At 39.4% G+C, this 15,070-nt stretch overlaps 1 pseudogene; it reads right to left on the reverse strand.

Moving 5' to 3' along the window:
* LOC100512148 lies at positions 8,429-12,786 on the reverse strand (annotated as a pseudogene).

The raw sequence follows: 15,070 nt of genomic DNA on the forward strand, positions 1-15,070 counted from the left end.
AGGTAATTTGTTCAAGGTCAAATAATTAGAAAACAAATGTTCCCTGGTTGGCTCAGCCCGTTAAGGATCTGGTGTTATCACTGCTGTTGCTAGGATTCAATCCCTGGCCCGGGGAACTTCCACATACCACAGGGGCAGGAAAAAAAAAAAAGTAGAAAGCAATAGACTTTGGACGGGTTTTGCCCACTCTACCTTAAAAACATATCCTGAGTCCTCCAATTCTATCTCCACCCCATACAAATTCTCCACATTGGCCAGAGCCACTTTTTTTAAAGATATAAATCATCTTATATCAAACCCTGCTTAAAACTTCCTCTAACTGTTTCTGTTATAATTCTATTATAATTAAAATAAAAAAGAAAAGCCTTACCCTGGCCTCCAAAGACAAATATAATCAGAGCCCTGCCTCCTTCTGGAACCTACTTTCACACAGGTGTTCCCTTTATTTACTTCAGTCCAGCAACACAGGCCTTCTGTCTCTTTCTGGAACACCTCGTGCTCATTCCTACAAGGGCCTTTGAATCTGCTCTTCACTTTGATTGGAGGACTTTGCCTTGGATATTCAGGTGGCTCATACCATCATTTAATTCAGGTCTCAACTCAAAATTCACCTCATCGGTGAGACTAACCACCAAATCTAAAATGGTTTCCCTGCCCTCAACCAGTCATTATCATATCACCCTATTTTATTTTCTTCATCACACTTATCATGATCTAAAATTATCTGGAAATATCTTTATGTGTGTTATTGTCATTTGTCTCTCATGTCCATAGCTAAAAAGTAAGTACCATGAGAGCAGAGGTCTTGCCATTATACATCATTACTATGGCCCCAATTACTAGAATAGTCCCTGGCACATAGGAGCTCAATAAATATTCATTGATTGTATCTAGTTTTGTCTGACTTCAGAGCACCAGCTCTTAACCATGTGCTGAACAACTTCTTAGAGGATAGATTTCTTCACCTTACTTCTTTCTTCAAAAATCATCAGTATTGCATTGTCTACAAAATTTAGGTCCAGCTGCCCAGTTTTGCTTTCAAGGACCTTCACATCTAGCATGTCTTTCTATCTGACCTGCTCCTGCAGCCTACCTTATGCAATACAACAGGGGAATCTGAATGCACCCCCCACATCCCCCACACCCTGCACTCTTCCTCATCCCCACCTCCACCCCCGTCATTTCTACCTATAAAAAAATATTAGCTACATCCTTTACAGCACAAATCACACCTCTTATACAAAATTTTTTAAAACCCCTGTGATATTTTAACTTAAAAGAAATGTATATTTAATAATTCAGATGATCAAAATATATTTCTCATATATGTTTGGTCTTTGTCCAAGTTTCCTGGCTCACAGGTCCCCAAACCCATGGAATTTCCTGAGTGATAAGAACAATGGGAGCATCTTTTGTTATAATATTTGGTCTCCTGCTCTCAGTTCCTAAAACCCCTTCAGAACCATAAAGGTGAAATAACAAGCCACCTTTCCACTGCAACTGAGTGTATGTTATTGAATAAGGTGGCTTTTGGAAAACACCCCAAAATTGGGGATGGTTGCCAGGAGAATCAATCAGGAGGAGAGGGTTGGAACTTTCAGTCCCGCCCCCTGAATTCCTGGGAGGGGAAAGGGGCAAGAGATTGAATGAATCACTAATGGCCAATGAGTTAATCAATTATGACTGTGTAATGAAGCCACCATAAACACCCAAAAGGAGGATGTTCAGAGTTACAGGGTCGGTTAAAGCATGGAGGTGCTAGGAGACCAGGGAACTCAGAGCATGGAAACTCTGCACCCTTTCCCCATGCGTAGCCCTATGTATCTGTTCCATCTGGCTGTTCCTGAGTCATATCCTTCAAAAAAAATGGTAATAATATAGTAAGTAAAATGTTTGTCTGAGTTCTGTGAGATTCTCTAGCAAATTAATCGAACCCAAGGAAGCAGTTGTTGGCAATCTATACCTGACCATCAGACACACTAGACACACTGGTGATAACCTGGGCTTGTGATTGGTGCCTGGTTGGGGGTTGGGGGTGGAAAGGTATGATCTTGTAGGACTAAACCTTTATTAACCTGTGAAAACTGATGCTATCTCCAGATAGCTGGGTAGATAGCATTAGAGTCCAGCCGAATTGTTGGGCACCCACCTTGTGTCAGAGAATTGCCTGTTGGTATAGGGAATCCTCTGACATTGGAATTGAATACAGAACCCTTACTCCCTCTCTCAAAATGTTTCCCTTCATAATTTCCCACATGGTACTTTGTATATCTTAAAACACTCAGCACAATCTACTTCATAATAAAGTTATCTGTAGCAGTGTTTGCCTCCAAATGGTTACCTCTTCTTTTCCATCATGTTTTTGATACAGATTCTAGCTCATAATGTCCATTCAAGTGGTGAATTGAAATAAGTGTTTGTGGGTTATCCCATCCCTGTCAGCAGTTATATATATTGTTTACATTATATATATATATATATATATATAGAGAGAGAGAGAGAGAGAGAGAGTTGGGGTTTTTGTTTTGTTTTGTTTTGTTTGCCTGTGCCTTTTAATTGCTTTCATTTATTTGACTAGGATACTTAATTTCCCCCCAGCTAGACTTAAGATAAGGAAGGCTTCTGTTTCTTTCTTTTAATTTTATGGCCACACCCACGGCATATGGAAGTTCCCAGGCCAGGGACTGAATCTGAGCCACAGCTGCTACCTATTCTGCAGCTGCAGCAGCACCAGATCTTTTAACCCACTGGGCTGGGAATCAAACCTTTGTCTCCACAGTAACCCAAGCCACTGAAGTCTGATTTTTAACCCACTGAGCCACAGCAGGAACTCCTGCCCCTTCTCTTATTGATACTGCTCCCCTCCCCCCATTACTGCCCCTTTACACCTAACACTTTGCTGAATATATAACAAGTATACTCTGTTTATACAGTGAGTGAAGTTTAAATAAGTAAATAAAAAGACTTCCACTAGGTTTAGCATGAAATCAGTCAACTAGTTTTTCCCTTCTCTGTTTCAAGTGGAACAGTGGCCAACTGGGGAGGAGGGGGCATGGTGGTAGCCCTGGGCTGCTGGCCAGAGGTAGGAACAGGAAATTAGAATCCCTTAGGTGATAATTCCTGGCAGATATGCCCAGAGATTTAAGAGCAAAGAAAGGGCCGAACAATAAAGGAGGGTCAGGATATTACTCGCCTTTTCTGCTCTCCATACCCACAACCTCCTCCAGCAGAGACATGCAGAGCTCTGGTATGAGTAAATGCACAATCTGATTTTTCCTTAGCATTGTTCTTTCAAATTACTATAGAAGGTTTAAAAATGGCTACTTGTCAAGAATAACCATTTGTTCAGTAAATAACAAAAAACTATTGTGTTTCTGAACTTTATTCAAATCCCTGGAAGCAAAGATGACTAACAAAATATTAGTGGACTGATAAATATTTACTGGGTAATTAAGAGGTTACAGTGGCCACACTTCTTTGGTTTTTAAACATAAAACTGAGTCTGGACAGGCATCAATATTTAGGGCATCTTCTCTTTTTCGCCCAAGATGGCTTATGACATAATCTAGATGAGTCAGACCAAACCAATGTCTCCTAAATTTTTCCAGAATAAACATTACCCAGAGGCAGAACTCTGCCTTCAGCTGTGCCTATTAAAGCACAAAGCTGCTTGACCTTTTCTTATAGACATAAGGAAGTAGAGATGGAGGAGGAGGGAGAGAAACACAAAGCAAAATTTCTTAATGAATAAACTAAACATTGAGCCCCTTGAGGAAAACCAGAAGGTTTGACTGATTGTTTTTGTGTTTGGTAAGTTGTAGGTTTGTTTCAGAAAGACCTCTCCAGCCACAGACAAAAGCAAACAAACAAAACTAACAACAGAAATTGGAGAAGTGACTCAGCCTCTGAAGACTATCTACAACAATCATAAACTGATGAAGCTCTAGTTAGATGACCCTCTGACAAGTGAGAAAAACAAACAATACAGAAAAAATATTGCCATTATCAGGATGTCTGAGCATTTGTGGTTAATTCTCTAATGGGACTTTTCTGGATCCAGACTGTAAAGCAGAAGAAGCAAAAGAATGATGAATAATGAATGACAAAGCATGTCAATTCCATGGTAGCAAAAGAAGGGAATTTCACCCTGGGAATCAAGAACAGAATCTTGATAACTTAGTATAATTATACCATCAGCCAGCAACCATAGAGAATACTTTTGATTGGAGCCAGTCTTTAATATACCAGGAAGGCCTTCGCAGAGGAACTCTTTAAAGTTCAGTAAATAATAGCATCTTTTTTTGTGTGTGTTTCTTTTTCTTTTCTTTTTTTTTTAATATTTATTTATTTATTTATTTATTTATTTATTTATTTATTTATTTATTTTGGTCTTTTTGCTATTTCTTGGGCCGCTCCCACGGCATATGGAGGTTCCCAGGCTAGGGGTCCAATCAGAGCTGTAGCTACCAGCCTATGCCAGAGCCACAGCAACGCAGGATCTGAGCCGCATCTGCAACCTATACCACAGCTCACAGCAACGCCGGATTGTTAACCCACTGAACAAGGGCAGGGATCGAACCCGAAACCTCATGGTTCCTAGTCGGATTCGTTAACCACTGCGCCACGATGGGAACTCCCAATAATAGCATCTTTTGAGAATGTCTTTTTGTTTTTAAAAATAAAATTCCCTTTACTATTTCAATCAATTCATGCAAGTGGGATTTGATCTATTCCTTTTTTACATGCAATTAATAAATTGAGACTTCTTTTAAAAAATGTTCTGACATATTTTACTTCAACTCTAGGTATATAATGGTTTAACATAATAGATTCCTATATTCTGTAACTGGCGACTAAATACACAATCTAAGGCCCCACTCCTTGAGGTATTTTTGATTGTCATGCTGCAAATACTGCCTTATGTACATATAATATCTTTCTCTGCATGATAGAAAAGTTCCTTTTTGTATATAACTTACAAAACCTCTTTAAAGCAAATATATTGATATCATGAGTGACCAGAAAATATTACTAAGCTCAATGAGGAGTTCTCTTTGTGGATCAGTGGTAACGAACCCAACAAGTGTCTATGAGCACTTGGGTTCGATCCCTGGCCTTGTTCAGTGGGTTAAGGATCTGTCGTTGCTGTGAGCTGTGGTGTAGGTCACAGATACAGCTCAGATCCCTCATTGCAATGGCTGTGGTGTAGGCTAGCAGGTGCAGCTCTGGTTCAACCCGTAGCCTGGGAACTTCCATATGCCACAGGTGCAGCCCTAAAAAGGAAAGAAAGAAATAAAGAAAGAAAGAAAGAAAGAAAGAAAGAAAGAAAGAAAGAAAGAAAGAAAGAAAGAAAGAAAGGAAGGAAGGAAGGAAGAAAGAAAAAGAGAAAGAAAGAAAACATTAAGCCCAATGAACTGTAATAAGTCAGGAATGATATAAGCTGCTCAAACAAACTGATATCTCGGTCATCTGGAGAGAGAAGAGACACACACAAACACTCCCTCAGATATTGTGGAAGACTGGATTACACATGTATGTTACAAAGTAAATGATATTAATAAGAAGATTGAAATCTATCAAACTTGAAAGCTTCCTTCAAACTGTGTGAAGTAATGTATTTAAAGATGGAAAGGTTTTACATCTAATCCATTTGGTTCTCAAAATTTCTGAATTCTTAAGGAGAGGCACTTGCTGTCAGACCAAGAAAGTGGAAGAGCAGTAGAGCAGTATTATTAGAGCAGTATTATTCAAAGCATAGTAAACAGTAAGTGGCTTGTGTGCATCAGAATTACCCAGAGTATTTAGTGTGAATATTGATATCATCATTTACATTTGAGAAACACTGATTTAGGTATTTATTCTGGGTTATTACTTTGATGTTCAAACAAGTCTTTCTAACCTCTCTGTGTGAAAAGTTGCTAAATATACTAAATTGATGTGTTGCCCTGTTCTCAAATGATAGTAACAAATAAAGTCCTTATGGGACTTGAAAAATAGTAGTTTTTTGTAACTTGGCAAACCCTAATATCCATTGCCCACATTTATTTATGTAAAGGTCAAGTCAAGGCCTTTAGGGTACTTCGATCAGAAAGGTTTGTTGAAACATAGAGTGGTGAAGTATTGATACTATTTTAAGTTATAATTTCTTAGAGGGCAGAGAATGTTTAACTGAACCACGGACATATGGGAAAATGTTTAAAAAGACAAACTTTTTGATGATGATGACTATTAGCAAAAATAGGAAAATGCAGTTTAATATTTACTCAGTAGAATATGAGAAACATTCAGTGAATGTTTATTTATAACCCCCCCCCAGCACACACAAGCCAGTTAACAGTTTTTGCTGAGCATGTGAAACAAACAAAAACAAAAAACTGCTATATCTTCTGATTTAGATACTGTAGTCAATGAAATCTGCAGAAGGTTCAGAGAGTAGAGTTTACAATAAGCTCCAAAACTTACCATGTCTTTCTGGTGAACTTAATCATCACAGTGTCTTTTCAATCCCCTATGGGCAATTTCCGTTGATTATAATGCTGCTACTGCTGAGAGCAAAACATTCCCCGGCACACTCCACAGCGGATAATCCTTGCCAGCAGGTCACTTAGGCCTCCCAAGGTTTCCTTTTAACAAAATTAATGATGGTGACGATGATGGTGGTGATAATAATAATACTCTTTAATGCTTACTCAACACATTCTATTAAGATAGCTGAAAAATTAAATAGGGTTCACAGAATGTCAGTTCCTTGACAGGGAGAACATAGGGTAGTATATACTCTAAAGGCCCAATTACATTTTGATGGTAATTTGAGATTGTTTTCAGAAACCAGATCCTAAAGACATCCTTGAATTAAAAAGAGACTCCAAACACTCAATGAACAGCTGTAAGACAACTGTAGATTTACTGCAAAGGTATGTCCTCTACTGTATAAGATTTTGCTTTCTATTTTCCACAACTCAAATCAAAATAATTCCAAAAGCCTATATATGTGGCAGGTGGCTTCTGTTCAGTAAGGGAGGAAAACAACCTCATAGTTCTTAGAAGTTTAGCAAAATATACCTCCTTACTATTCTAAAGAAATAAAAAGACTACCAAAAAAAAAAAAAAACCCACAAAACCCAGCTCCACCAATTATCACATTTGCTAATGCATCATTGTACCCTTATTTGCTTTGGTTCAAGACTGAATACAGCTTTCATTTCAAAGATAAGATGAAGCCAAATGTGTTTTCTGAAACTTTAATCATAGATGGCTCCAAAGTTGAATTAAGTTACTCTTTAAGAGGATACAAATAAAACCTAAATATGGAGTTCCCTTAGTGGCTCAGCGGTTAATGAACACGACTAGGATCCATGAGGATGTGGGTTCAATCCTTGGCCTTGCTCAGTGAAGTGTGCAAGGGTCCAGCATTGCCATGATCTGTGGTGTAGGTCGCAGACACAGCTCAGATACCTCACTGCTGTGGCTGTGGTGTAGGCTGGCAGCTGTAGCTCTGATTTGACCCCTAACCTGGGAACTTCCATATGCCCCAAGTGAGACCCTAAAAAGCGAAAAACAAAAACAAAAACCTAAATATACCTAGTATTCTCTATGTACTTTTTGTCTTTTTTTTTTTAAAGTTCCACTCACCATTTTAAAAAAATGTCATTTGGTAATATAGCTATATTTACTCTTTCATTCATCCTTACTTCCTTGGAGAAGTAAAATTAAAGGGGTGGGCAATCTTACCATTATAATCCCTTCCATAAGTCCATGATTGTGGTATGGCCATTAATGAACTACTTAATTGCCACTTTGATTAGAAGGATAATATGGGCTGAGAGGAAGTACCTCCTGTTGGATTGCAAATATTTCAAATGCACTGGGCACCAAACTATAAAGCTGTTACTTTTTTCTTTTTTTTTCTTTTTGGCTGCACCTGCCACAGCTGTGGCAAGGCCAGATCCTTAAACTACTGTACTGGGCTGGGGATCAAACCGAAGCCTCAGCAGCAACCCAAGCCACTGCAGAGACAATGCCAGATCCTTAGCCCACTGCGCCACAGAGGGAACTCCTATAGCTGTTTCTTATGAAGCAAAATATGTGATAAGGTACTTTTAACTGTTTGGAAGCCATACAAGTATAGTTATTCTGCGACTAACTATAAGGCAATATTATTACAAGAGGAGGAAACAAGGAATTCCCATTGTGGCTCAGCAGGTTATGAACCTGACTAGTATCCATGAGGATGTGTATTCAATCCCTGGCCTCGCTCAGTAAGTTAAGGATCCAGCATTTCCATGAGGTGTGGTGTAGATTGCAGATGCTGCTTGGATCTGGCATTGCTGTGTCAGTGACATAAGCTGGCAGCTGAAGCTCCAACTGGACCCCTAGCCTGGAAACTTCCATATGCCACTGGTGGGGCCCTAAAAACACACACACACACACACACACAAAAAGAGGAGGATGCCACCAAAAGAAGTGAAAATCTTTATACTACCATTTGAAAAAACAGGTATTTAGAACTATGATGGTCTTAGTGAACTCCAGCTGCTATAACAAAATACCATAGGCTTGGTGACTTAAACAACAGAAAACTATTTCTCACAGTTCTGGAAGCTGGAGAGTCCAAGAGCAATGTGCTGGCAAGGTAGGTTTCATTCTGAGGCTTCTTCTCTTGGCTTAGAGATGGCCACCACCCTTCACCTTTGTGTGAGGTCACATGACTTTTTCACTTGTGTGTGTGCACAGTAAAAGAGAGAGCAAGCTCTCTGGTACCTCCTCCTCCTCCTCTTGCAAGGGCACTAATCCCATCATGAGAGTCCTACCCTCAGGACTTCACCTAATCCTAATTACTTCCAATTCAACCCCTAGCCTGGGAACTTCCATATGCCACACAAGCGGCCCTAAAAAAAGACAGAAACAAACAAACGAACAAAGAAAAGAATTGCTCCACAAAGCTTAGATTTCACAGAGCAAAATATAAAATACCATTTTATATTCCTTGTTTTTGTTTTTTGTTTAAGAAACCACTGTTGCCTCAGTGGGTTTTGGCACAAGAATCTTCTTTATATGCTACAATGGTCAGTTCAATAATCTCTGCTTCCAGTGGTACCCCAAACTTCTACAATAAAACTGAATAAATTTGCTTTTTTCTCATTTCAGTTACTTCAATCCCTGAAGTGGTCACCAGTGGCTCCCCTCATTAATCACACAATATTATAAATTCACAAATGTTAGAACATTGGAGCTACTTTGAGATAAGATTTCAAATTAATTCATGCCTACTAACTTTGAGATTTGAGTTGAAATTTCTAAGTTCTGTATCACTTCATGGATATAACAATCATAATCAGTTTCTACTCACCAAGTATGAGCAATTTAGAGATCTAAAATTAGTGTGAGCAATTTATTTAAATGAGTGCTACATAAGAAATTAATCAGGTCACAGAAATGGCTAGAGTGTCCCAAATCCAAGTTCTTACTTATTTTCTTCTGCACTAATTATCTAACCAAATGCATCACAAATTGCATTTAGTGAACTGAAAGTACAGTGTATTTTTTTAAAACACACAATGATCTAGAATCCATAGCCGAATTTAAATATTTTTGTCCCTTTTCTCACTAAAGATTTTTTTCAAAAGGAATATCCAGTAAAGTTTAGCATGCCGTGGAGAATTAATAAACATTGTTGATCAACAGTAACACGAAATAAATGACTATGTCTTGCTAATCATATGTTTACTTGGTTTATGGCTTCTACATATGAACTCTTAGTACATGTCCTTTTAGTAAAGCAAAACTGGGGCAGTTTTGAAGCTTACAATTTAGTTTCAGCTATTTTTACAAAATAGAAAACTTATGAAACTGTTTACCTGTCCTCAAAATATAAGGAAGAAAATCTAAAAACAACCCCTCAAGCATCTGTGTCATTTGTATATAATTTCTATTTTCATGTCTTTTTAATACTATATCATGAAATAGAATTGCCTTTATTGACAAGGTTGAGTGGGTGTTTCTTTCTGGCGTTATAATATTTTTAACATTATAACTTTTAAAAGGTGTTTTCTTATAATATCTCTAATACTAAAAAACATTATAAAATGTGTTCTGGAGTTGTTAAAATAGCATTTAGCAGTCATGTTTTGAATACTTATCTGATGAATGAATCATGGAGTTTTCTTCTTCCACATTCCGAGGAAGATTGCCAGTCCTTAGTGGGCAAAATGGTTAGAGTTCATATTCTCTACTGTTACATCAATATCTGAGTCCTTATAAGGGTATACCTACATCTTAGGCAAGAAATAGAGCTCTTTCCATAGTTTCCACAAAGAAAGGCAAGAGGCAATGAGGCAACAGGCAAGTTGTATATCAGAAAACGTGTAGTTGGATTGTGAAAGAATTTCATGATCAGACCTGGTAGATCATCTAGCAGATGTTGTGACACACACTGACTTTCAATCCTAGCTGGAGTCAGAGAGCCTATTCCTAGGTAGCGAAATTTTCCAAGCCCCACCGCTGTCATCCTCCTCCTCCCTTTTGAAAAACATTTGCCATGGGTAAAGCCAACAAGACACTCAGAGAATCCAGTCACCAAGGTTCCACTATTAATGCATTTGGCATTATTATGCAAGTTTGGGAAAAAACAAAAAGTGAGTCCGAATTTAATAGATGATGCTTATATAACAGAGCTGTACATGACCAAGTATGCTACCACAACATTCTGCATTTAACTTTCTGGAGCTTTCTGGCAGACTTAAGATCTAGAATGGGCCTCTTCTATGGAAAATCCCTTTCAAGATATTTTATCTTTCTCAAGCAGAATTATTTCCACCTATATCACATGGTTCTTATGGGTGCAAAAAACACAGGCCTACTCAAATAGGCTTCAGATATTTGGAATCTAGACAAATGGGGCCTTAATTATTATTCAGTGGGCTTGAAATTCACTCTGCTGATTTTGGGTGAATGAAGAGCATTCAGAACAACTCTTGCCTGTTTCATGTTTGTGGTTGTCTTCTGTTTCTCCTTTCTATTTCTTGATCCCTGCCTTTCTTTTTATAGCAAGCAAGAGGTTCTCTTCAAGTGAAGGAAGGAAATAGTGAAAGAAAGACTATTTCCGCCCCAATTTCAACTTCTGGGTTCAGATGTACTGCCCTATGACCCATCACTTTAGGACTAATATATGCTTTAGCTTTTTAATGACTAGCCAATTTGTAGCTCATCAAAATACTTTTTCCTCCTCCAAGTTGTAAACTGTACTATGAAGATCTCAGGTACTTGTGGTTTAGAAGAGATATTGCACGCCCCCTAAATAGGCTCTTGAATACTCAAAAATAAACAGTATGCAAATATCTTCTGTTGAGTTTCTAATATTTGCAGGGTACTTTTTTATCATTGTTGTTGTTATATATACACGTGTTTGGTGAGTGAGGGGGAAACAGAAAACAGAGATGGTACCCTATGCACCTGGTATAAGCTTAGAAGCTGAACGCCTCACACAGAGAAAGTCCACCTAATAGGGCAAGCTGGGCAGCATTCTGGGGCCTGGAATCCTGGGTTGGTGAGCAAGACAGCGGGGGTCTTCCCCAAGGCTGGCGGGGTCCAGACACCCTAGAGGCTCCCTGGCCAGAGGTCCTGGGCAGCATCATCAGCAGCTCCTGGACTCAGCACACATCATTCAGGGCCTTGTAGGCAAAATAGGGCAGGACAAAGGCTGCCTGGTGCAAGTCATTTTTGTAGAATTTCAGTGGCATCTGTACCACATGCTTCTGTGTCAGCTGCTGCACAGGCTTGGGGAAGTTGGTGCTTGGATTTTGCTGCACAGCATGAAGCCAATTTGGCCACTGGGGTAGGGGGTGATGGTGCAGTAAGCATAGCCCACCGCCAGGAACAATGATTCGCAGAACTGTCCCATCTCCTTGATGAGGTTCAGGTGCAGCCACTGACACTAGCCCTAGCAGCAGAGGGTGCCATCCTTCTTAAGTGCTGTCTTCATGAGCCGATAATAGGATTCCTTGAAGATACTCTCAGCAGGGCCCAGGGGGTCTGAGGAGTCAGTGACAATGCCATCGAAAACATCCCAGTTCTGTTTCATGAACTCAAAACCATCACCCACAAGTAGGGTCATCTTTGAGTTCAAATAGCCAACGGCCATGCCCGGCAGAGACTTGAATGACATCCTTGTCGATCTCACACTGAACCACGGACTCCACGGAGGAATGCTTCACCACCTCCTGCAGGACACCCCCCATCCCCGCCCCCGAGTATCAGCACCTTGAGTGGGTTGGGGTGGTTGCAGAGGGGAAGGTTGGCTATCATCTCCTGGCAGGAAAACTTGTCCCTCTCTGAGCACTGGATGACACCATCCAACACCAGCACGTTACCGTAGCTCTTACTGCAGAAGACAAGGATATCCTGGTAACCCGAGCGCTGATGGTGTAGCACCTGCTCCGCTTGCAGGGACAGGGCCTGGCAGGGTCATAGGCTGCACATCTCATGGATCCAGCCCTCACAGATGGTAGCGGCGGGGCCATGGGGCCAGGCTCCGTGTCTGACGCGGCAGGCGGGAGGGCAGATGACTTGAGGCTGGAAGGGGCAGAATTCCAGCCCCGGGTTGCAGGCCGCGCAGAGCCCCTCCACAATGGGACCAACCCTGCCAGGAGCGGGTGCCTCACCTGAACCCTGCCCACATCCAAACCGCGCTGGCAGGGAGGGGGTCTGCCCGCAAAGGCGAAACCCAAACCCTCTTGGCAGGGTCCTTTGGTATCTTTTTATCTCCTTGAGCCTTCTTATCGTTAACATTCCACCCCACCCCACCGTCTCCAGATCACTGTGATGACTTCTGTAGGGCACAATCCCTCCTAAGCACTTCTAGGAACCTCCACTAGAGAGCATGGGTGTGCTGTACCCACTTACCCAGCAAACACTTCTGAAACAAAATTATAAAAATGATATTACCAGAGAATATGCGTGCCCAAGGCTAAAATTACTGTATTAACTATAAAGATGGAAAGCCTTGTGAATTTCCATTCCCCACTGCATTATCTTGACAAACTCAAAGCCAGTGTCATGAAAACCAAATAGAGAGATCCAAGCCTGTTTTGATGGGGACAGAGGAGTTTTTTTGCCATGATGAGGGACTCCCAGTGTTAAAACTGAGAACGTCTCCAACAAGGTTTGGTCACCTGCAGACCAACTAACATAGTGGTTAGTGCTACTGTCAAGAAAAACATAGCCTTTTGTCTGCTTTCTGCTGGAATGTACATTTCTTATTAAACCCGAAGTCATCAATGATTTTTTTCTCGTATTATATTGTTTCCTACCTGGTACTACCATCTTCTCCACAAAGCCAAAAATTATGTCCTCTGGTTTTCTTGTTATTGTGGTTGCTGTTTTGACAAAAAGATAATTTAGTTTGAAATTGTCACCTTAAAGATGCTTTCTGAATTATTTTATTCTATGATTTTTAAACGATAAATCAATATATATGTATGTATTCCACGATAATTTTTGGCATCATGGTACCATAATTACATTTCACCTTTCTTCATCTTACCAATGAAATTAGGTGAGATTTTGCTATCTCATGGCATTTGCACATGCATCACATTTGTCTTGCCATCACAATAACACATTGCTCCCATTTTTCTGGTAAGAAACTAGAGGCTAAAAATCAGGTGACTGGCACAGGTTGTAGAACTAGTCACAGAATAAGCCGACTGCCTCTCAGGGCCTTAGCTTTCCAAATAAATAATGACTTTCCATTTTCTAGGCTAACAGTCAAATATACCTACTATCTGTAAGCGCAAAAGAAATGTGACCTAAAGCTTATAGATTAAAAGATCTACTGGAAGACATTTTCTCAGCCATATCTGGTATGTAGTTTAGATAGCTTCATGGTTAACTTTTCTAATTATTCTCATGAGAAACCATAAAATCCAACTCTCTGACAGAATGCTATTGAGGTGCTTTCCTCTATTTTTACCTTGGATATGCCATTGTGTTTTAAATGTTCATGGTAAGCATTATTCAGAATGTAGTCTCATAATATTTCAAAAGAAAAACATATTCAGGAGGATGAAAAATGAGGCAGGGAAAAACAGCAGTCCTGAAATTTTCTTTTGACTTTGAATACCCATGATCAAAGATTGAATTTCAGGGCACCCAACCAAATTATTTTTCTTCAAAATTGAGATTAAAATCCTCTTTATTTTTTTTTCCTGTTTGCCATGCAAGGAAAAAAATGTATGTGCCAGTAATCCATAATTCACTTTGGTGAAAGAAATTTCTTGGGAATTATATTCTAGAAATGACTGTAGTCTGGCAATTCTGGAATCTATAATAAAGAAGTCATTTCAAAGGAATTTTCCAAATAAAACCTTTTCACTTTGAAGAATGGCTCAGCTTTAGTCAAATTCACACAATAAAGGGAAAATAAAAGCCTAAAGTTAATTCAGTAAGAGTATGGAAATACACGCAAGCTTTGCTACAAATTAATGCCATGGAATCAGGACACAAACTTGAACCTTTTACTGGGCAGAATATCTGCAAAGTTAAAATATACACAGTAGTTATGAATGTGAAGAAAAATATCAGAACAAAAATCACTGAAAGACAGACTTATAGTTCAGCTTTAACTGCCTGCGGGGAAGTTTTTATTTGAATTTTGGTTCATCCTCAAAGATTCTAAAATGGGAGTTCACTGAACCCTAAATTACAAAGAGAACTGACAGCCAGTCAGGTACATTTCATTCCAGTCAGAACTGATATTGCCTTCATGGATTTATGGTACTCCCAGCTATGTGTGTATTTATCTATACAGGCTTACTCCAACTGTAAGGAAACAAGTATAAAAAGGATAGATGTCCAATCTACAGGTGTAATGTATAAATGACTGACAACTGTAACCCCTAAATATAATTTCTTATACATGTCCAGATCAGATATATATAACAGAAATATCCAACTTTTGTTGTAAGAAATATGCATATCCCTAACAATTCTCATTATGTGCCTCTTTTTTATTACTCAATGAATTTATTACATTTATAGTTGTACAATGATCATCACAATCCAATTTTATAGA

The sequence above is a fragment of the Sus scrofa genome, chromosome X (genome assembly GCF_000003025.6).
Source record: "Sus scrofa isolate TJ Tabasco breed Duroc chromosome X, Sscrofa11.1, whole genome shotgun sequence".
Classification (NCBI taxonomy): domain Eukaryota; kingdom Metazoa; phylum Chordata; class Mammalia; order Artiodactyla; family Suidae; genus Sus; species Sus scrofa.